At 42.9% G+C, this 23,062-nt stretch overlaps 1 protein-coding gene and 1 long non-coding RNA gene across 2 annotated transcripts in view; both read right to left on the bottom strand.

Annotated features, from left to right (window-relative positions):
- The window catches only part of cntn2 (contactin 2), a 52,951-nt gene extending 50,222 nt beyond the window's left edge, over positions 1-2,729 (bottom strand). Inside the window, 1 exon segment of the mRNA XM_034082561.2 lies at positions 2,539-2,729. The gene's annotated coding sequence lies outside the window, so the exon portion shown is untranslated.
- Positions 2,730-21,329: 18,600 nt separating this feature from the next.
- LOC117447365 (uncharacterized) lies at positions 21,330-22,760 on the bottom strand. The gene is made up of 5 exons (XR_004552220.2): positions 22,674-22,760; positions 22,281-22,446; positions 22,088-22,196; positions 21,484-21,562; positions 21,330-21,378 (listed from the first exon to the last, which is right to left on the bottom strand). It is a non-coding gene; the product is annotated as an uncharacterized lncRNA (long non-coding RNA).
- Between the last annotated feature and the right edge of the window lie 302 nt (positions 22,761-23,062).

The raw sequence follows: 23,062 nt of genomic DNA on the forward strand, positions 1-23,062 counted from the left end.
GCTAACTAACAGGGAGTCCCCATTGACTTGCATAGAGCTCCCTGAACGCTGGTAATAGACGAGTTGCATCTCGGAGAAATGCTCTCCAGACCCATTCTCACAGCGTTATAAACCTTTTTCTTACTCAATAGAGTGGCAAAGTGCCCATCTACTTCCGGTCCATGGGACCTTATTCCGGAAAAATAATGTATTGAAGTCAATGGAGAGAGAAAACGTATCTTTAGATCCCGTTTGAATTGTGCCATGAATATGATGTTTGTCAATCTTAAAAAATCATTTCCATGTCAAAAAAGTCACAGTTTGTCGTAAAACTGTTGAAATATAAGACTGTGAAAAATACACAACTAGAAAGACTACAAATCCCAGAGTGGCGTAAGTGATGTCACAATTGTTTTCCTCCACTAAGAGAGAGCTAAGATCAGCGCCATATAAATATAATCTATCTATATGGCGCTGGCTAAGATAAGATAACTTTAACAAGATGCCTGTGTGCTTAGTACCAGGTTGTTATCATACCAGCAATGGGTCTTGCTCGCTCTTTCTCTTCCCGTCTGATGAAAGGACCAGGAGTGGCTGGATCAAGTTAGCTACCTAGCTAGTAGCTAGCACGTTAGTTAGCATTACAGCCTTGTAATTTTTATTAGCCTTAATATGAAGTAACATTAAGTAGCCCACAATGTTAAACAGTAAGAGTAGTAGTCATATTTCGTGAACCCTTTGAAGAGTACTGTCACCGGTGTGATTATTCTATAATACACCATTTAAGCCCGGGGGAGAAATGCTAACGCTACATTAGCACCGGCGATCTGTTCTACTTCATGCTATCTGCACAAATGGTTGACATTAAACATTAAAAAGACCAGGCAGTTCAGAGAGAATCAAAGGAAGGCAGGCAGGCAGCTTTGCATGGCATTCTTCTGGATGTGTTTCCTTGTGGTGATAGTGAGGGTAGTTAATAGTTTTGTTGACAAGACAGTAGTGACGGCCATCTTGGTGACGTGTGTTGTTCTGCGAGACCAGATATGTAGTTCATTAAGCGTTTCACACAAACAAATGTGTTACTTCACAGTTTTACGACACATTTTTATTTTTTTGACTTGCAAAATTATCTTTTAAATTGACAAACATCATATGTGTAATTCGTGGCACAATTCAAACGGGATCAAAAGATAATCTTTCTCTCTCCATTGACTTCAATACATATTTTTTTCGAAATAAGGTCCCATGGAGGTCCCATGGAGGTCCCATGGAGGTCCCATGGAGGTCCCATGGAGGTCCCCCGGAAGCGGAGGGACTTCACCACTCAATATCAAGCCACACTTATTGTTTTTACTTCGGCTGTGAGTGTTTGTGTGTGCTCAGGATGAGTTTTGCTGTGTCTCGCTGTATCGCCGACCCGGAAGCCTGTCCGCTCCTCGCAGCAGCGAGCCTCGCAACGTCCCGACCAATCAGAGCACACTGGGCTCACAGGGAGGAGGACAGAGAGTGAATACCTGGTGAATTCACATACTATACATGCTGTATGAGAAGCCAATGTGATTTTGGAAAATTGCACAATTTAAATCCATTCTAGACCTCAACAATGGAAATATGATCAGTAGAAATGGCCATTACATGGGACCTTTAATGTAAGAGGAACTGACAGGTCAAATTTGACTGGGGCCACCAAAGTAGGGGGGGATAAACGAACACTACAAGAGGGTTAATTACAACCTGGTCATATCTGCACTCATCCTTTGCAGCCTGATCAAAGTGGTCATTGAGCGGTGGTCCTCCTGTCCAGGACCTCTGAACACACTCCTACAGCCCCCATCCCTTTCTGGAAAGCACTGCTGCTCACACAGCTCCAGCTCCCAAACCAGCCTTAGCACCAGCAGGAGTGCTGACCCTGAACCCCCCACTGAGTGTGCACCCTCCTGCCAGATTGACTCCAGCTCAGTATCCTGAAATGCTCCCAGCATTCACATATTAACAACACCTGTCTCTTAGCCTCTCAGCAAACTGGTAACAATGAAGGAATTAGCTTCAGCAAAACACAGAATACAGATGTAGATTAACTAGCGTGTAAATAATCTTAGCATAATCAACCTATTCAGCAAGCACAGCATTATTACCTGCTGTATTCCCTTCACATACACACATAAAGACATTCCTGTTGAGGGGTAACTAAATAAATGCGACTTATTCAAGCCGACGCCACACGAAGCTCCTGCGTGTTATTATGAGGTGGAGGGTCGTGTAGGTGACATACAATTGTCACATTTCTATAATTGCCCAAATGTAATGTGGACTTTGGCGTAACGTTGACCCCCTAAACGCTGTAATCGCAGGCTACTGTGAGTGTGTCCGAGCCTCCACTTGATCTATTGCGTCAAACAGAAGCGGGATCCCGTTCATCCTGCAGAAACCTGCTCTAAACATCCTCCTGAAAACATGGGTCTGCCGTTCTGTTTTTCAGCGCTTATTTAATAAAAACGATATGGGGAATTACAGAGAAGAGAGTACGTAGTTTGAGGTAAAAGGTGTGTGTTTGTTTACCTTGCTGGATGCGGGCCGTGTTCTCTGCGCTGCGGAGCCGAGGAGGTGTGCAGGGGCCGTGTTCTCTGCGCTGCGGAGCCGAGGAGGTGTGCAGGAGGAGAGGGTGCTGCTCGCTGAGTCCGTGCGTTTCACAGCCGTTCTCTGGATCCTTCTCTCTCTCTATCTCTCTCTCTCTCTCATCCTCGCTTTCTTTGGACCACCTTCTGGTCTCCTTTCGCTAGTGTCAAGCCCGCGAAAATACAGCAAAATGACTTCCGGTTTCTATATTGCACAATTAAACCCGTCACTTATAAATGTAACTTCCACTGAACTGTCATCCCTTTAAGTATGGCTTTAAAGGTAGGGTAGGTACGAATGGAGAATATGCCCCTTCCTTCAGACTTCCTTACAGAGCCCATCCTCCAACACACACAAACGCGCATAAGTCTCCTAGCGTTAACCTAAAACCTTTATTTTGAAGGCAAACTCGAGTAACTTCCGGTGATGTCCTCGCTCCGCACGGGCAGCTTGACGCAGCTCCTCGTTGTTTGCTTCTCGCTTCTCCTTTTGTTAGAGGCTGCTGGAGGAGAGGCACAGAGGCGGCAGGTGCTGCTCCCCGCCCCGCTGCACAGCCCTGTCCCCGGGGACCCGGAGAGAAAGAGACCCCTCCAATTAAAGCCTACATGAAGATAGATTGGGACGATATGATATCACATCTACATCATGTACTAATTTGATCTGAAGACTCGGCTTTACCTTCCATCCTGCATTCACAAATCACAAATTAACAAATCAAGAAAAACACACAAATAATTGGTAAAAATAAATTAACTAACAAATAAAAACAGTAATGACGTCATGAAGTAATAGTAAGCCTGACAAAAAGTGTTAGAATGCAGTTCATTTGTAAGGTCTTTCTAGAACGTTTCATTTCATGCAATGAAAAGCTCAAACACTTTTTTGATTACCACCAGTCTTTTTTTTACAAATGGAAAAATAACTGTATGACAATCTTGGGAATCCTCTGCAATCATACAAACATACATCGTTGTAATGCCAATGCTATTATGTAAAATGTATAATTATGCAGTCACCTGTGTGTTCCATAAAGACTTGCAGTTACTTGATTTGTTGAAAATATAATTCAGTGTTTCCAATTAAAATGAGAGTAGGCCTATGTGAAAAATCACAAAATTGAATAGGTGCAACACAGACGTGTTTTGTTAAAATGTTTGTATGCCTCTTGAAAATCGCAACCAGTAAAAGGAAAACAAGATAATTCATCAACAATAATCCAGATCATGCAGAGACAAAACACAGTATCATGTAAAAACAGTAAAGCTGTTTCAGTGAGAGGGACAGAAACTACGTGTGAGAGCAGTGAACACAGATCAGACCCGTTTATTTCACATTTCACCCTCAGGGTCATGAAAGCAGAAGAGGCACATCCAGTGCCACCAATTAGACAGACAGGCCTCTGACAGCAGCAGACAGCATGCAAAGCAGCTCTACTAATTACATATCACCCAATCACTGTGCCTCAAGAAAGACCGATAAGCTTAATTAATCTGCAGAGGAGGAAAGTAACTAAGAAAATGTACTGAAGTACTATACTCATGTACATATTTAAGTATTTTCGTTTTATACTCTACTATACATTTTGGGAGACCATTTTGTACTTTTTACTCAATTACATTTATTTTACTGGTGTATATATTAGGAAAACACAATATATGATTTTTTTTTTTAAATATGATTATTTGGTATACATTAACCATCTAACATTATATTTAAGTAACTAAAACCATGAGTAGGTTAACAGAAAATAAATTGTAATTAAGAAGTTGTGTGTTAAAAAAGCGCCCTCTGTTGGCGGCACGCACAATTGTAACTAGCACATGGAGCGCAGCTGTTATTAGGAGAAAGGGAGAAAAGCACGTCAGTCGACTGAGCGCAGCCTGGACCTTTAGTGGCAACTTACCCAGATCCCACCGGGTCCGTCTGCGTCGCGTTACGGTAAGGCAGTGGTTCTCAAACTTTTTCTGCCATTCCCCACTTTGAACAGGTGGGCCTTTTCAAGCCCCACCTGTCATGAGCTACTTTTACTTCTCTGTTGTTGTTTTTTGCACATTTTAACATTATTATATGCTGACCTTTAACCTTTGTGTGCTGTTTTCAGTGTTTACGAAAAGAACATGTCTGCAATTTAATTATTTTAACCTGCTTTATTTGGGGGTTGACCTCACATCCTCCAGGGGGGACCTCACCTATAGGGGGGACCTCCTCACCTCCTCCTGTTTATATTCACTGCTATGTAACTTTAACCTGAGAACCACTGAAGCTACAACAGTGCAACAGTCCAACTTTTAAAAACAGTTCTTGTTGAGAAAAACAGGCATATCTGCCTTCTCAGCCATACCGGGAAGAAATGTTTGAACATTTTGAAGTAAAATGCTTCAATCTGGTGCACTTTAAACAGAATTACTAGAGACTAGATCTAGGGGGTACAACTCTAAACACCCATATGAAAAAGATCGGTTTACATTTTAATAATTAAATAACAAATAGCCTACATGTAACGCATTTTATTTTTGTTGTTCATTCATATCTTATTTTACTATTTTATTTATGGATATTTTTTTATCTCTCCAGTTTAAAACGATATGTCTGGTTTACTGTCCTATAGTATACATTGGAATGATTTCAAACCTGTTTTATCCCAATAATTATAAAAGAGTGCCTTAGAAATATGTGTTTACATAAATTGTGATCAAAACGTTTGAGACCCACTGAGATAACTTAGACTAAAGTGAACTATCTAAACACTGAGAGTCCTTTACCTCACTGAGCTGAAGTTATCAGCCTCAGTCTGACTGGAGAGGACTCTCCCTCCACATCATTGTAGAAACATCTTCTTCTTTCTAGAGCAGCTAGCACCAGATGCTAATAACAACAGCGCCGGTTCCAGTGCACCCTCCCTTTCTCCCTCGCTCACGCGCACTTTGGCTGTGAGCTGCGGTTTTCAGATAAGCCAACATCCCCCATTTTCATCACTTGCAGCGCCCATCGTACAGGGCAAATGAAAAGTGTAACCGGGATGAAAAGGGTGTTACATTTACTTAATTATGAATGTTGTTACATCAAGGCCGAAAATTAGGATGAGCACCAACGGTCAAAACATTTATTTTTTCTCCCAGAGCTGTCAGCGCAGCGCCTCCACAGATCTGGCGCCCTAGGCGAACATTTATAATGCCAGTGCGACGGGCCGCCCCGCTGCAGTCGTACAGTAGGCTACGGAGAGCGGCGAGAAACACTTCCTCAGGAATCGAAAAGCGGAACCGAAATTCACATTTCTAAATGATGCCGTTGGAATCGAAATGTTGGAACCGGTTCCGAACCGGAACCGGTTCTCGGTACCCAACCCTACGCACCGCCTCTAGGGGGGACCTCACCTCCTCCAGGGGGGACCTCACCTCCTCTAGGGGGTCCACACCTCCTCTAGGGGGGGGTCCACACCTAGGGGGACCTCACCTCCTCTAGGGGACCTCACCTCCTCCAGGGGGGACCTCACCGCCTCTAGGGGGGACCTCAGCTCCTCCAGGGGGGACCTCACCTCCTCTAGGGGGGTCCACACCTCCACTAGGGGGGGTCCACACCTCCTCTAGGGGGACCTCACCTCCTCTAGGGGGGTCCACACCTCCTCCAGGGGGGACCTCACCTCCTCTAGGGGGGTCCTCACCTCCTCCAGGGGGGACCTCACCTCCTCTAGGGGGGTCCACACCTCCTCCAGGGGGGACCTCACATCCTCTAGGGGGGTCCGGGGGCATGCACCCCCGGGAAGATTTTTCTTTTAAATGTTGCAGTGAAATGCATCAATCTGGTGCACTTTAAGCACAACATGAATTTATGGATACAGCTCTCAACACTCAGACGAAAGGGAGCTGTATGCTTTTCAATAATCCAAATATCTTTAGAATATGATCACAACCAATAACAAATCATTTAAACTTGTTTATTCTTATCTTATGTTACCTAGTTAGCATTCTTTATTTCTATGTATGCATATTTGACTAATCACTCCCCTTTTAAACTGTTTTTTCTTTTTTCACTGTCCTTTACTCAGGGTTGGGAGTGTTACTTTGTAAATGTAATCAGTTACTGAATACTGAATACATGGCTCTGAAAGTAATCCAAACGTATTCAGATGACTTTTGGAATACTTTATTTTTCCATAACAGATGTGTATGTTTTGGTGAACAGGAGACACTTATTTTACTGTTTTCATGGCTTATCAAGAACTCAAACACAACATCTTGGTGTCATTCTGGACAGCTCTCTCATCTGCACCCCACATAAAAAACATCACCCGGACTGCATTCTTTATACTGTCTTAAAACCTTTCCTTGGAATATGTTATGAATTGTAAGGTGTCCTTGGGTACTTTGAAAGGCGCCCCTAAATAGAATGAATTATCATTATTATTTATTATTATTATCTGAAACGATGTAATAACTTTTAAAACTTTTTCCAGTCGCTTGCCCCATGCATTCAGCAGCAGCAGGCCATTCACTTTGACATGTTATCTAACCATCTCCGTTTTCTTTCCCCTCTCAGAAGAACCAGCACCTCTCTGAAGAACCAGCACCTTACCGTGGTAGAGAGGTTTGTGTGCCCTGATGAACCTGGGGGCTGTTGTCTGGAACCTTGTGTTCCTGCAGGGTCTCCCATGGTCTCAGGCAAGGGGCCAGACTAAGATTGGTTCAAAAGACCTCATGAAAGAAAAACCAGGAAGTGAGGATACCCGGCCCGGAGGAAGCCCGGGGTCCCCTTCTGGAGCCAGGCCCAGAAGGAGGACTCGTCGGCGAGCGTCTGGTGGCCGGGCTTGCCACGGAGCCCGGCCGGGCACAGCCCGAAAAGGCAACGTGGGCAACACCTCCGCTTCTCCGTCCCGCGGGCCCACCACCTACGGGAAACAGCGATGGAGTCGGGTGCACTGCCAGAAGGGTGGCAGTGAAAGCAGAGGGTCTCGACGTACCAGACCCGGGCAACAGAAGCTGGCTTTGGGGACGTGGAACGTCACCTCTCTGGGGGGGAAGGAGCCGGAGCTTGTGCGGGAGGTGGAGCGTTACCAGTTGGATCTGGTTGGGCTCACCTCTACGCACAGCGTCGGCTCTGGAACCTTACTTCTGGATAGGGGTTGGACTCTATTCTTCTCTGGAGTTGCTCAAGGTGTGAGGCGCCGGGCGGGTGTGGGGATACTCACAAGTCCCTGGTTGGGTGCTTCGTTGTTGGAGTTTACCCCAGTGGACGAGAGGGTCGCCTCCCTACGCCTGCGGGTTATGGGGGGGAAATCTCTGACTGTTGTGTGTGCTTATGCACCCAACAGCAGTTCAGAGTATACGGCCTTCTTGGAGACCCTGGAAAGAGTCCTGTATGGGGCTCCTGAAGGGGACTCTTTAATCTTGCTGGGAGACTTCAATGCACATGTGGGCAATGATGGAGACACTTGGAGGGGCGTGATTGGGAGGAACGGCCACCCTGATCTGAACCGGAGTGGAGGTTTGTTACTGGACTTCTGTGCTAGTCATGGATTGGCCATAACAAACACCATGTTCGAACATAAGGATGCTCATAAGTGTACATGGTACCAGAGCACCCTAGGCAGAAGGTCCATGATCGATTTCGTTATCGTATCATCGGACCTGATGTTTTGGACACTCGGTAAAGAGAGGGGCGGAGTTGTCAACTGATCACCACCTGGAGTGGAGTGCACCAGCTGGGCGTAAAAAAGTAGGGCTTAACTCTAACGTCGGGCTTAGCTACGTCCGACTTAATGATTCGATTTTACACCGAGTGCACCAAGCCTGACTAGTCTCGGGCGTAGCTGCACCTGGTCTTAAGATGCGCGTCCACGTGAATACACGCGAAACAGTAATTGTTGCCAAGCAACGCCATTTTACCATTTTACAGACTCAGAGGACCGCAGAGAAGAGAGAATTCCCACAGCGTCAGCGATGACTCAAGGGGAATCCCAAATGGCCACACCCCGAAAGAGAAAGAGGGATTTGTCAGAGCTACAGCGGGAACTGACGGAGAAAGAAATCGTTCGTGTGGAGGTGGAGACCGTCAAATTGAGAGCGGAACACGAACAAATTGAGCTGGAGAAGGAGAAATTGAGACTCCAAATAATCATTCTTAAGAATCAGCTACTAATCACTGAAGAAGACAACGTGTTCACCATTCTGCAATCATGTTGTAGGCCTACTTGTTGTTTTATCTCAATTTCATGTTAATCCATCCATCCATCCATCCATCTTCTCCCGCTTATCCGTGGTCGGGTCGCGGGGGTAGCAGTTCCAGCAGAGAGCCCCAAACTTTCTTTTAATAGTTCTCCAAAATGTTGTTATTTAAAGACCCCGTGAAGTGTGCGCCTGTGCATGATCTGTTATGCTAATACATATAGTAATGACCAAAATTGTCCATTGAAACCCATATCAAAAGATGTTGGAATAGCAACTAATTTGATGAGTTTTGAATTTGCTGCCGTGATATCCGCAGTTGACCTCCGCCTTCGTGGGCGTGGCTTGCGAGCTACTGCGTGACGTCACAAGATGGTCGCCTCCGAAGTGTTTACATTCATCACAGTGTATTGTTTCTCTGTTTCAAAGTCGAATTTATCAAAGTTTTTGAGCGAGTATTTTACTGGAAAGTGTGTCGGAGTCGACTGGAAGTGATTGCCAATCGAGAAAACCTGACAATGGAGGCGACAGTGAAGAAAAAGGGAGGAAAAACACACGGGAAGCGATGCATTGCCGCCGGCTGTAGTAATGTCAAGTCTGCCGAAGTGGCGATGTTTCTGTTCCCAAAAGATGAAGGTGAGTCTGGCTGGTGTCATTGTTTCGTAGATTCGTTGATTGTTCATGACAAATAAAGGCCACTGGTCGATTCGAGAGAGAGAGACTGAGAGAGTTACAGGGTTGTTGTTAGCATCTAGTGCTAGCTCGGAGCTAACGGAGATTAGCTGTTTCAAGAGGGAGAGTCCTCTCCTGTTGGACTGAGAGAGATAATGTCAGCTCAGGGAGGTAAAGGACTCTGAGTGATTAGATTGTAAACTGTAGCCTAAGTTATCTCAGTTGGTTTGGTCATCTATGTAAACAAATATTTCCATCTATGTTAGTTGTATAAAATAGGTTAAGAAATCCTTCCAATGTTTTTTTATTATTGAAATATATGTTTGATATGAGTGTTGAGAGCTGTATCCATAAATCTCTTAATGTTGCCCTCAAAGTGCACCAGATTGATGCCTTTAACTTCAATTTAAAGAAAAACATCTTCCCGGGTGAGGGTGTGAGGTCATCACAAATAAAACAGGTTCACATGGATAGGATACTAGATAAGTGTGCACACTCATTATGTACATTACACATTTTTCTTGGATTTGTTAACACTATAGTCCCTAATATATTTGTAGAAAGGCAGGAAATGGAATTAAATCGAGAAAAACTGTCAAAATCAATCATTTCTCTCACACTTGTATCACTTTCCAAAGTCTCCGCCATGTTTACAATCACAACTGGGCCCATCTTGTGACGTCACCGCCGCTATCATCTGCAACTTCCGGTAGGCTCAGACGGCCGTTATTATTAAAAAATATTTTTTAATTTTTCATAATTAATTAATCAATAATTAAAATTATTTTAGCCATGAACAGGCACAATGATATGTAAGGAATGAAACTGCCATTTCATTTTGGCGCAAAAAAATGCACTTCACTGGCACTTTAATGTTCTTGTGTGTGTTCTTTGAATAAAATAGGCCTAATGAAAATCTGTGGTCACAAAGGGAGCTTATTGAAATGCAATTGCAAAAAAACAGCGTTCATATTACATATATATAGGTCTATTATAGGTTGTTTATTATATGATTGCGGGTAAGTCGTCCACCGATATCTTCATCGGTGGACTTCATCATCCGCCTCCAGTACCAATTCTCCTTGCATCGGAAGGGGATTCTCTTTTTCACACAGATGTTGTGTAGCACCGCAGTGGCAGCAACGATCACGCAGACGCGCTCAGGGTGCATTCGCATTTCACTGTGGAGGCGGTGAATCCTACACAAAAAAGCAAAAAACAATTTAGCCTATATCTAGGCTACATTAAAAGGCTGGCCTTTTATATATTATAAAAATGACTTACTAACCTACGTTTGAGCACTCCAATGCAGCGCTCTACAATGTTCCTCGTTTGTGTATGCTTCTCGTTATAGCGGCGCTCTTGTGCAGTTCTCTCTGCGATGACAGGTGTTATTAGCCAGCGCTTCAGAGGGTATCCACTGTCTCCGAGAAGAAGACCATTCACTCTCCCTGCCTCAAATTCCCGTTGAAGGGCGCTCTCTCAGGATGCGAGCATCATGGGTCGACTCAGGCCATCTTGCAACGAGGTCGACAATGCCCATGTCCGAGTTGCACACAATTTCAACATTTATAGAATGGTAACCCTTTCTATTAACATACAAATACTCATGTTCAGAGGGGGCCTGAATGCGAACATGAGTACCGTCGATGCATCCGACAATACCAGGTATACCTGATTTTAACAAAAGATCTTGCCTGGATTTCGCTGCTTCTTCTTGTGTGGCTAGGTGAATATCGTTACTAAGGCGGTGCTGGAGGGCCAATGAAACTTGTCTTATAGCCCGACATGCAGTTGTGCGATGAACATTAATCATGTCTCCCACAGTATTTTGAACGGCCCCGTTCGCATAGAATCTGAGCGCAATCAACACCTGCAAGGTTGGGGAGAGCGCAGCGTTTCGATCTGATCCGTGCTGGAGTTGAGGGGAGATCTCCTCGATTAAATCAAAAAGGGCTTGTCTGCCGAAACGAAACCTCTATCAGTTCACTGTCTGAATAGATATCCAGTGGGTTTGTTCGATCACGGACGACTGTTTCTCTTCTTAATGCCCTTTCATTGTTAAACATGTAAACAAGACGCCCTGCCATCGTTAATATCCTTCTTGCCTGTTTTACGTTACTATGGATACTAGTCTGTCTTTCCAATTTACGCCTGCTCCATACTAGGCGTAAAAGTTACACGCATACAGGGCTTAAGTCTAAGTGGTGCACTAGTCATAACTTTAGTTTGGTCTTAACCTTCAGTTCTACTTCGGACATAGAGTTACGCCCAGCTGGTGCACTACACTCCTGGTGGTGAGTTGGGTCGAGTGGCGTGGGTAGACCTGGTAAGCCCAAACGTGTAGTTCGGGTGAACTGGGAACGTCTGGAGGAGGCCCAACTTCAGGAGGCCTTCAACTCACACCTCCGGCGGAGCTTTTCGGGCATTCCTGTGGAGGTTGGGGACATTGAACCAGAGTGGTCGGTGTTCAAAGCCTCTATTGCCGAAGCCGTGGCGGGGAGCTGTGGTCTCAAGGTCTTAGGTGCCTCAAGGGGCGGTAACCCTCGAACCTCCTGGTTCCAGAGATGTGATAGGTGGGTCGCGAATGGACACGATGAACGGGAGATTATTATTATTTTTTAAATACATTTTTTGGACCTCAGGCCGGAATCGAACCTTGGTCCTCGCGAGCGGTAGTGGACTGTTGCAGCCGGAGACTGGCAACGGGTGTTTGCGGCGGCGGATGCGGTACCGGCGGTGTGAAAGTCCACCTATGCCAGCGCCAGCGGCCCACCGAAGTCAGACAGCTCGGAGTCGGCTTCTTCTTCTTCTTCTTCTTCTTCTTCTTCTTCTTCTTCTTCTTCTTCTTCTTCTTCTTCTTCTTCTTCTTCTTCTTCTCTCGATTTTTTGGCGGATTGCAAACAACTTTAAGGTGCATACCGCCACCTCCGGAGTCGGCTTGACTCGGTTTGCATTTATAAAGAATGCACACATGTGTTTAATCGTTAATGTCAGATATGTACTAAGTAAATACATTTGTTCCTGCTCAAGATTAGATTCAACTTTATTGTTATTGCACATATTACAGGTACTGAGACAACGAAATGCAGTTTAGCTTCTAACCAGGTGCAACAAGCAGTGAAGTGGAAAGTAATGTACACAATCTACAGAATAACATATAGAATGAATTGAATGATGAATAAACAGTGATGGGTATGAATACACTAGATATCAGCCTGTGAGCAGTATGAACAGTGTGTATGAATATGCTAAGATATATAAAGTATGAAAACGGTAAGCAGTCTAGGTATAGTATAAAATATATAGATATTAATTTCATGATGATAAATATTGTGGAACAATGATGAAAAATGTGAATGGAAGTGGCGACATAAAACTGACACAAAACAACAACAAACTTTTGCCAGCCAATTGGAGAGCTTCATCAGCAGCACGGGGTAAAAACCACCAATGAGCGCTCAGCTCGAGATACCAGCGAGCCGTTTCCCATCAAGCATTTCGCTTCCGCAGCCGTGGAGAGGAACTGCGCCGCCTCGCCGCGCCTCGCTCTCAATGCTGCGGGCGTCTTTGTCCCGCGAGATTTCAATGTCTCGTTTAGGCGAGCCTCCAGCAAGTCGCACAAAATGACTAACCTTCATGCAACGCACTAGCAAGACGTTGATCGAAATTGCGCAGGTCTCGCTTGTCTCAAACAAGCCTACTTTCAGTCCGGCGCAAGCAAGAAAAACAAAACATGAAGAAACTAGAGCATCACTCGAAGGTGGGTTATTGTATGAGTCAAATGTACAACTTGCGAATGTTGTATAAGTCAAATTGCCAATTGCCATATTAAAACATCAGCTGCAATTCACGACATGTATAAGGCAGTCTCTGCAGAGCATAGAGGCCAGGGGTCGGCAACCTTTTTGATATGAAGTGCCATTTAAAAAAAAAAAAAAGTTACCAGCGTGCCAACGATCGATATATTACCAAATAATTGGTTTGAACGGCATAATAATAAGGACGATCGTCCGTTCTGTGATTCTCCAGAGCACACATGTTATGATATTAGGGTCATGCAGAGTGAGATGAGATCGCTGTCCCTTTAAGAGAGAGTGAGAGGGGTGTGGCTTGTGCATGTGTGTTTGTGGATGGTAGAGCGACAGTGAGGGAACGTGTGTATGTTTCTGGAAGTGAAACGAGGCAGCAGAAAAACAGAGGTCTGTGACGTATTTTGTGAAACAGAAGAACAGCTAAATAAATGCAACGGCCTCCCAAGAAGAGCTCGCCTCTCTCCAGTCATTGAAGCTAAAGTGGGTTATTGAACCTGAAGCTTGTTGCTTCTGCCCTCCTCGACTACGGTCTGGGAGCCGACAGGAAAGTTCGACACACAGATGGCCAGTCCGCCCCTTTGTAGCATATTATTTCAATGAGAGATGAACAGATCGCCACTGGGCTTTCAACTAAAGACACAGCCACGCAAAAACTGCGGCATTTGTACATCTCCTTGTAGGTACTGCAATTAGTGAAGTGCTTTCCTCCGCTGTGCTGACAACGATCAGCACCACGGAGGAAAGCGGCAGAAAGTCGCCTGGAGTTAAAGTGCCAGTGAAGTGCATGTTTTTGCGCCAAAATGAAATGGCAGTTTCATTCCTTACATATCATTGTGCCTGTTCATGGCTAAAATAATTTTAATTATTGATTAATTAATTATGAAAAATTAAAAAATATTTTTTAATAATAACGGCCGTCTGAGCCTACCGGAAGTTGCAGACGATAGCGGCGGTGACGTCACAAGATGGGCCCAGTTGTGATTGTAAACATGGCGGAGACTTTGGAAAGTGATACAAGTGTGAGAGAAATGATTGATTTTGACAGTTTTTCGGACAGGATAGATGAGGAAAGTGGCACAGAAGATGGAAGTAACGATGAGGAAGCGCAGGACATCATTGAACCCTACAGATTTGAATGTGTAATGTACATAATGAGTGTGCACACTTATCTAGTATCCTATCCATGTGAACCTGTTTTATTTGTGATGACCTCACACCCTCACCCGGGAAGATGTTTTTCTTTAAATTGAAGTTAAAGGCATCAATCTGGTGCACTTTGAGGGCAACATTAAGAGATTTATGGATACAGCTCTCAACACTCATATGAAACATATATTTCAATAATCAAAAAACATTGGAAGGATTTCTTAACCTATTTTATACAACTAACATAGATGGAAATATTTGTTTACATAGATGACCAAACCAACTGAGATAACTTAGGCTACAGTTTACAATCTAATCACTCAGAGTCCTTTACCTCCCTGAGCTGACATTATCTCTCAGTCCAACAGGAGAGGACTCTCCCTCTTGAAACAGCTAATCTCCGTTAGCTCCGAGCTAGCACTAGATGCTAACAACAACCCTGTAACTCTCTCAGTCTCTCTTTCTCTCTCTCTCGAATCGACCAGTGGCCTTTATTTGTCATGAACAATCAACGAATCTACGAAACAATGACACCAGCCAGACTCACCTTCATCTTTTGGGAACAGAAACATCGCCACTTCGGCAGACTTGACATTACTACAGCCAGCGGCAATGCATCGCTTCCCGTGTGTTTTTCCTCCCTTTTTCTTCACTGTCGCCTCCATTGTCAGGTTTTCTCGATTGGCAATCACTTCCAGTCGACTCCGACACACTTTCCAGTAAAATACTCGCTCAAAAACTTTGATAAATTCGACTTTGAAAAAGAGAAACAATACACTGTGATGAATGTAAACACTTCGGAGGCGACCATCTTGTGACGTCACGCAGTAGCTCGCAAGCCACGCCCACGAAGGCGGAGCTCAACTGCGGATATCACGGCGGCAAATTCAAAACTCATCAAATTAGTTGCTATTCCAACATCTTTTGATATGGGTTTCAATGGACAATTTTGGTCATTACTATATGTATTAGCATAACAGATCATGCACAGGCGCACACTTCACGGGGTCTTTAAAGAGAGCGGGGCTGCGCTGCGTGCATGGCTTCCTGCTGCAGGTAACGGGGAGACGTGCTCTGGTCTCGTTCAGGATCCGAAAATACGATTTAAATATTTTTGCACACTTATTCCACTTATTCGTGCCACTGGTTACGGTGCCAGGGGTTGCCGACCCCTGATATTGGCTAATGGAGCAACACACTCTCACTCCCTAAGCGTCCAGGAGCGACGTTTGGTCAGTGTCCGTGGCGTCCAATTGTGACGCTCCTAGGCTCCTTCAGCTTCATAAAGGGACGCAAATAGCTTTCAACTGATTGCAATGTATTCCCATCTGCGGCGGGATTTGACGCTCATGGAAGCACGGCATTCGTTTGTGTCGGCTGCCCTTAAAGGCAATGTGAGCGTCTATTCCCATTGGATAACGGAGAATTGTACACCCGGATGTAAGTATTCCTCTTACTTTCGATTGATTTTACAGTGATATCTGCACTACTCATCGACTAAAAAACACCAGATTATCCTTGTTAATTACACAACATTGATTGGTTTAAATTGTGTGCAATGCTTTTGTATTTTTCCCCTTCGATTCGGAGAAACAAATATTTTTTCTGAGTAAAGGATGGCAGAAGACACTACACTACCCAGAATCCCCAGCTATCGTTTGGACTACACCATGTGCTCTGTTTGACAAACCCCGTGATAGTCCTCAAGCTCTGTGATTGGAGAGTGTGCTCCGAGGGTTAAGCCGATTCTCGAACAGCACTTGAAATGGGATGGAACCACGGCAGACTGTCCAAAACTGGATTTGAACGGGTCCACCGCGTCCCCCCCTCCCCCACCCCGTCCCCAAAACTACACATGCTGGCTATTGTGTTTCGCAACATGTTCTCTATGGCACGTCTCTACTGGGAGTTGTAGTTATAAAAGACGTTTTCGTATTTCTCATAATAAGAAGTTGCCAGTATTAAACTGTGTACATCCCTGGAGGTTTAGGGGATAGGAAACACTCACATTTAAAACATATAATTAATAAATGGGTGAAAATGGCTTGTGCCCATAATGGGCAGCATTAATATATATACACACATGCCAGCTAAGGTCAGAAGAGCTTTATTTAACAGCTGGTCTTATGTTTGTGACCCCTGTAGTTAATTGATAACATTACATTACATTAATTGATAAGCCTGAAACATGCACTTGTCAAGTAGCCATCGATCAGCTTAAGATAAGATATACTTTATTGATCCCAAGTTGGAACATTTGCGATACATCAGCATGTGTAACAGTTAAATATGCAGTGGTGTTTATTTGAAAATAATTTAGTATAATCACACAAATTCTGTGTTTTATATTCAACAATTCTGTGTTCTTTATTTATTGATTGTTCAATACCTGACAAGGCCGGAGATGAAATATCTACATACATCTTATAAGAGTATAATACATTATGTATAATATCAGTTAAAATAAGTGCTTCGACATAGTTAACATTGCTGGAGGTATGCACAAATATTGATAGATGTCTTGTAATGCACTATTGAGGAACCTGCGACCCAAGTTTTTCATTCAGTGCAGAACTACACTATAGTTGTGTAGGCCTATATGATATGTCAATAAACCTTAGAACATCTTGAAATCTTGAAAGTGATGTGCAAAATAGTCATTATATACAGTCTTTAATTAACTATTAGTAGAGAATAACGAGTAATGAATATACTTTATAGGGATCCTATTAATATCTAATAATAAAAATAATGAAATGCAATAACATGCTTTAACCACTAGGTGTCCCTTTATATCAGCTGTGCACCTTTATGGTGTAAATACAGCCTATCTACCAATTGGATCAAATATAAAAGTCAGCCGAATTAGTGTTGATACTGCAAGGAGACGTAGTGTGTGAAAAGAAATGTAAGATGTTGTTTAATGGCTGATATATGTATGATCCACGTCACGTTTTCAGTTCCTCATGTTTGTCTAGAAGTCTTCTCATCAGGGCTCTATAAATACAGAACTACGGCAGATATGTAATATTTAATGCAGCCGAACCGTGTATTACAATGCCGTTATGTGATGACTTTCAAAGCGAAAAGCAAGCACACTCGGAATAAAGTATTATTATTATTTTTTTTTTTTAATGTTTTCGGTTTGTTTCCGGTATTTGTTAATGATGATGTGCTGTGAGATGTGAGACTGGAATTGCACAGGGGAAAATAACGTAGGCTATCTTTAGATGCGGATTTTGTTAAACTAATATGTTTGCGCTGTGGAACAACACTATACTTTGACGGGGAAGGGGGTAGCAAAAAAGATAACACCATTAAACAGTTACACAACATAACAGAAATAATATCGATAGCAGCGTCCCTAGCAACCACCTCGGTAACAATGAAAACGTCGCGATTTCCTGAAGTAATCTTCGTAATAACTAGCAAACTAAAGATCATGTACATCCACATAATCTGAAATAACAACTCATATTTCTCGCATCAAATGACATCAAAACGCATTTTAATGGCCAAACTAACTTTAAAATAGGCATTTTCCACCGAGAATAAAACGAAGTTCGGCCATGTTTTCTTTTTCTGCAGGGAGAAATTTGAAGATCACGTGACATAGACGCCAGCCATTGGAATGAATGGTGAAAAAAACCGGGTTTGTCAAACAGAGCACATGGTGTAGTCCAAACGATAGCTGGGGATTCTGGGTAGTGTAGTGTCTTCTGCCATCCTTTACTCAGAAAAAATATTTGTTTCTCCGAATCGAAGGGGGAAAATACAAAAGCATTGCACACCATTTAAACCAATCAATGTTGTGTAATTAACAAGGATAATCTGGTGTTTTTTAGTCGATGAGTAGTGCAGATATCACTGTAAAATCAATCGACAGTAAGGGGAATACTTACTTCCGGGTGTACAATTCTCCGTTATCCAATGGGAATGGACGCTCACATTGCCTTTAAGGGCAGCCGACACAAACGAATGCCGTGCTTCCATGAGCGTCAAATCCCGCCGCAGATGGGAATACATTGCAATCAGTTGAAAGCTATTTGCGTCCCTTTATGACGCTGAAGGAGCCTAGGAGCATCACAACTGCACGCCACGGGACCCTGACCAAACGTCACTCCTGGACGCTTAGGGAGTGAGAGTGTGTTGAATGGAGATGCAGTTATTTCCGGCATTCTTTATTTACCATTCATTCAAGTATGTTATGCCTTTTATCTGCTAATGTACAGGAGGAATAGTGATACACTGTCTGTCTAGTTGGCTTACATAACAGTTAAAGTTTACAGCCTAAAAAACATGGAGCATTTTCCCCCTTTTATTAATTTTTATGTGCTCAAGGTAAGTGATTACATTTAAATCTGTTTTGTTTGATTCTCAAAAGAGAACAAAGATGTAAGCAAATTGTGTTTTATACAATTGTATGTTATTATGACATAATTGTAATAGATGTATTCTTTTGTGTGACTTTTCTCTCTCTCTCTCTCTCTCTCTCTCTCTCTGTCTCTCTCTCTCTCTCTCTCTCTCTCTCTCTCTCTCTCTCTCTCTCTCTCTCTCTCTCTCTGCCTGTCATGTCTCTTCCTTACCACATCTGAGCTTCGACTGACGTAGTCTTTTCATTATATCTGAGTCAGTGTAAAAAAAAAACAATACAATGTTATATCTTCAATGTTTTACTCAAATTGAAATGAAAGAAAAGCATTACAAAGTTTGTTAAAAGGTAATCTTTCTGACATTGGATGAATGTAATTAACTTTAGCTTTCTAGCTAGTTTATTCACGCAATTTAAACCAAAGTATAGCCTATAGCTGCAATATAAGTTGCAGCTATACACACTAAAAAATGCTGGGTTAAAAACAACCCCATTTGGGTCGTTTTTTAACCCAATGCCAGGATCAATATTGGACCAACCCAGCAGTAGTTAATTTGACCCAACGAAATGGGTTGTGTATTTTAACCCAGCAGATGGGTTATACATTTAATCCAAATGCTGGGTTAAATTAATTACAGCCCTGGGTTAATTCTACCATAGATTGGGTTAAATATTACACCCAAATGCTGGGTCATAATAGCTGCGATGGGTTAATTCTACAAGTTATTATCGTCATGTTTTTAATGCAATACCCATGTCTCTTAAACATTTAAATTACAAACCCTTTTAAAATACATCCTATATTTGGTCATGCAAATAATATAATATGCAATAAACGCTTTTAAACAATGTTGGAATCTTATTTTTATTATTATTATTGTTATAACAATTGACAGTTCAATAAAGTGCAAAAGATTCAGTTCACAATAAAGGGCAAAAGATTCAGTTCACAATAAAGGGCAAAACTTTCTTTAAACAAAACTTAACATTTATGCATGTACAGTACAGCCTGTAAACAACACAGGCTGTGTTCTGTGTGTTGTTTACAGGCTGTACTGTACATAACACACATTAGAATAAACACATCATAACAGCATCCAGATCTACAAGCTCATAGCACTTTGTGCCACGCTATGAGCTTGTAGATCTGCCCTTTCTAAATCTCAAAATCTTTGCTTCTGGTTTGAGAACCACTAATAGCAACATACGTTTTTTCAGAAATTACTGGTTCATATACTGGCCATGTAAACGTTACACAGAAAATCCTCCAACATGATCACAAAAATGTACTGCTCCTTTAGGTGATCCGAACGACAGGAAACTAAGATGTGCAAATAAACATTTTAACAATTTATGCTTCCACCATTTAGCTCTTTTAACTCAGCACACAACTTGCTCATAAAATACTTTGAGCATTAGGTAGTATTTTGAACATCACACACACACACTTCAAAAATCCTGCAATATTTGATTTAACCAGATAGAACCCTATTCTGAGCCAAGCAGAAGAAGAGAGAGAATAGAACAGGAGGACCAGCAGAAGAAAAGAAAAGGATCAAGACCACAAGTCTACTTGCAAGCAAGTATTGCTGCACGCAAGGACGTAGCAGGTTTTGACTCCTCTCCTCCCTTGATTTCGTACACTGCATTTTGGAAGAATTTCCATACAGCTTCACACTGCTTTGTGTAGTCGATGTCAAAGATATAGAATACCTTGAAACAGACATCGACTGCCTGAAGCAATGTGTTTTGTTCCAACGCCTCCCCATCAAGAATAACGAACGCCTGAGAGGTGTGCCAAATATCGTTTCCCAGGGACAGGACATATGGGTAAGGTCTTGACACCTTCGCCTCATGGAGGTACTCCACCAAGTTTGTTCCAACCTGAGAAAGAAATAAAGAACAAAAGACAAGATAAATTAAACAAAGTAAAAGATTGTGCAAAAGCAAAGAGTAAGCAAGATTTGGCAGTGGCTGATAAAATGCATATTCAGAAACAATGTTCTGAATTATTCTTGAGCCAAGGAATAACAGGCAGTCAGGCACATTCTTAACCACTTAAACTGGACCTGGTTGGCTCTGTACTTTAGACCACTGTTTTCCATCTTCACCAAATCTCTTCGCCAAAAATAGCCGATCTAGCTGCCATTTTTGGATAATGTCCCCGCCACCCCCCCAAGAATATGGATGCTGGGTTCAAGTGATTAAAAGAATAACATTTCCCTTTAGATATGCAGAGGGACTTACAGGCTTATGATCGATGAAGGCCAACTTAGACTCCTCGATAGTGTACTGGAACACTTTTCGGCCAACCCTGTAGACAGTTGGTGGAAGCAGTGTTGGTAACTGGCTCAGAGCAAGTTCCCCCAAACAATCTGTAGGAAGACAATGTTATAGGTATGTGGCATGGCATATCTGTGAATTGGTCATTTAGTAGCAAAATAAAGTCTACTGTACAATATAACAATGTATTACCGGGTGTTAATCCATCAAGCGACGAGATAAGTTTCCCTTCCCGTCTCGCCAGGTGCAGGATCTTGTCTTTTAACAAAGGGAGCCAGGTTTCAAAGAGCTTAGGCGCAGCCTCTCTATGTAGGATCTGAAAGTCCTGTGCAATCTAAATGAAAAAGAAAATTCAATGTGGCAGCTGACATACTGATAAAAGATTGTTATAAACAATGCATCCACATCATATGTAAACATATACTCCTTCCTAACTTACCATGCCTGGAGTGAATAGATGTGGGAACTCTTGGCGGATCCCCTGAATGTCCCACCCGTTTTCCCTTAAAGACTTGGCCCTGTTTGATAGTTTGCAGAAAGTACAGCAGTACAAGAATGTTAAAAGGATAACACAAAAAGCCCCGAGGGCAGTTGCAGACAGGTGCTCTTGTATGGCAGTTTTGGAGGGTAAGGAGTTGCACTTTCTTGATGGCTGGTGGTAGGGTGTTCCACATTTTGGTAGCATAATAGTAAAATGCATTCATCCCCATGTTTGTGTCGATTATGGGGGGGGGGAGAGTAATGGAGCTCCCACTGGTGTTGTGCCCTTTTATTTTTGACAGGTACATGGCACTGGTCCCTTGAAAACCAGGCCCATTGCAAGTTGCTGTACTCTGTCTTCCCCTGAGCCATCCCACTATAGCATCATAATGAGCAGGGGTTAGGTCATAGGTGTGAGAGGTCTAGTAGTAGTTTGTTTTGAGAAGTCTGTAGTTCAGATTTGAATGACTTGAGGTGCAACAGTACCATGATGAGGTGCATGCATAGGCAAAATGAAATTGAATGAGTGCTGCAGCTAGTGTCCTCAGTGCATTCCTACTGACCTGTACACTGCTGTATCCTGCATGTATTGCTCCACCTGGTTGAGGGGCTGCGAATTGTGTTTCAGCCATTCTTTACACTGTATGGCTCTTTCTTCCGATATGGTACATTCTATAAAAGTACACATAAGGATATTAACAATCTCAAATTATGTGTCTGTATTACTTAAACAAATTATTCAGTTCCAACGATTACCTGGTATGAATGTCCTACGAGTGCCAGCTTCACTACTTTGTGGTGGTGTCTGCTGCGTGCTCCGTGACCTGGCCGGTTTTCTCATCCTCTTTCTGATGTTCCGAAGCCTCTCTTCGAGGAATCCAGTGGCTGGGCGGTGGTTCCGTCCTGGGGTGAACCAGTATCCCTGTCAAGAAATGAAAGTCTTTGGTGAATAGAGATGAAGCACATTTTGATAGCATGGCGACAACATGTGGCTGAGCCATCTAGAACAGGGTTTGTCTGTATGTCTGTCTGACAACACCGGGCATCAAACAGCACAGAAGTCCAGTACTCTGGTGCTGGGAGATGAGTTATATTGTGTTCAACTGACTGTTTTAGCATCAATTCCTCAATAAAATGTTAATTACTTACGAAGCCACTGCTTGTGTCCGACTCGTCCTTCAAGGAGGGAAACCCATGAATCAAAGCTGCAGCCAAGGCCTTTTTTGTCTCACTGGTAGGACTGCAAACACAGAAAAACTAAATTACCAGCAGAGTCAAATTAGATCTTAAGTATTTCTAAAACATGTGTTGCACCCCAGTATAATGGCTGTAGCATATTCTGCAGCTAATAGGCATCCTAATAAATTAAAAACACTACTGAACGTGTGTTTTGGTACATGTGTTGTGCATGTTTATGTTGGTGGTCTAGGTAAATGTGAGACTTGAAAGTAGTGTCCCGTTTATCTTTTCCCCTGAAAGAAGATTCATATACCTTTTTCAAACCAACATAACATTCAGCAAAAACAAGAAAAAATCCC

The sequence above is a fragment of the Pseudochaenichthys georgianus genome, chromosome 5 (genome assembly GCF_902827115.2).
Source record: "Pseudochaenichthys georgianus chromosome 5, fPseGeo1.2, whole genome shotgun sequence".
Taxonomy (NCBI): domain Eukaryota; kingdom Metazoa; phylum Chordata; class Actinopteri; order Perciformes; family Channichthyidae; genus Pseudochaenichthys; species Pseudochaenichthys georgianus.